Genomic DNA, 710 nt, shown 5'->3' on the forward strand with positions numbered 1-710 from the left:
ATAGGGATTACTTTGTGTCAATAGGTAATTATACATCCGAGCGTACAAATATGACGTGCGGAGTTCCCCAAGGCTCCATTCTGGGGTCTCTTCTGTTTAACATCTACATGCTTCCACTGGCTCAGAGTAGAATTGTTGAAAAAATTGACTTTGGCACACAAATGCAAAAAGAAACACAGTTTAAAAAAAGCCTCCCAAAGACTAGCGCCCCCCACCCACTACCCTGATCACCAACCCCCACTTGCCCGCCCCCCAACCCCAACCCAAACCCCAAAACCTCCCCCACAGCACCCACACACACCCCACACCCCCACACAACCCCCACCCCCCAACCCCACCCCCACACCCACCCCCACCAAAACTCCCCCCGAACACCCCCCCCCCCCACACCAACCCAATTAGAGGACGAAGAACAAGACGAGGGGAGACTAAGTGAGAAGAGACGGCAAAAAAAGAGGAGGGTGCTGGAGAGAGCCTAAAAGAGAAAAATCAGTAGGGAGAGACTCCAACTCACGAAACACACAACAATCAAAAAGCTCATGTCTAGCCCAAGCATGCGGCAGCCATGATTATTTCACGCACTATTGAAAGCACGTTTGTTCATCGCTTGAAATTTTCGGCACCTCCGACTTGTTTGCACAACATTAGCCTCACAGTCAGGAGCTCGTAAGTATTCATGAATAATACCCAACGAGCCATTCCTTAACAGC

The sequence above is a fragment of the Etheostoma spectabile genome, chromosome 6, assembly GCF_008692095.1.
Source record: "Etheostoma spectabile isolate EspeVRDwgs_2016 chromosome 6, UIUC_Espe_1.0, whole genome shotgun sequence".
NCBI classification, from domain to species: domain Eukaryota; kingdom Metazoa; phylum Chordata; class Actinopteri; order Perciformes; family Percidae; genus Etheostoma; species Etheostoma spectabile.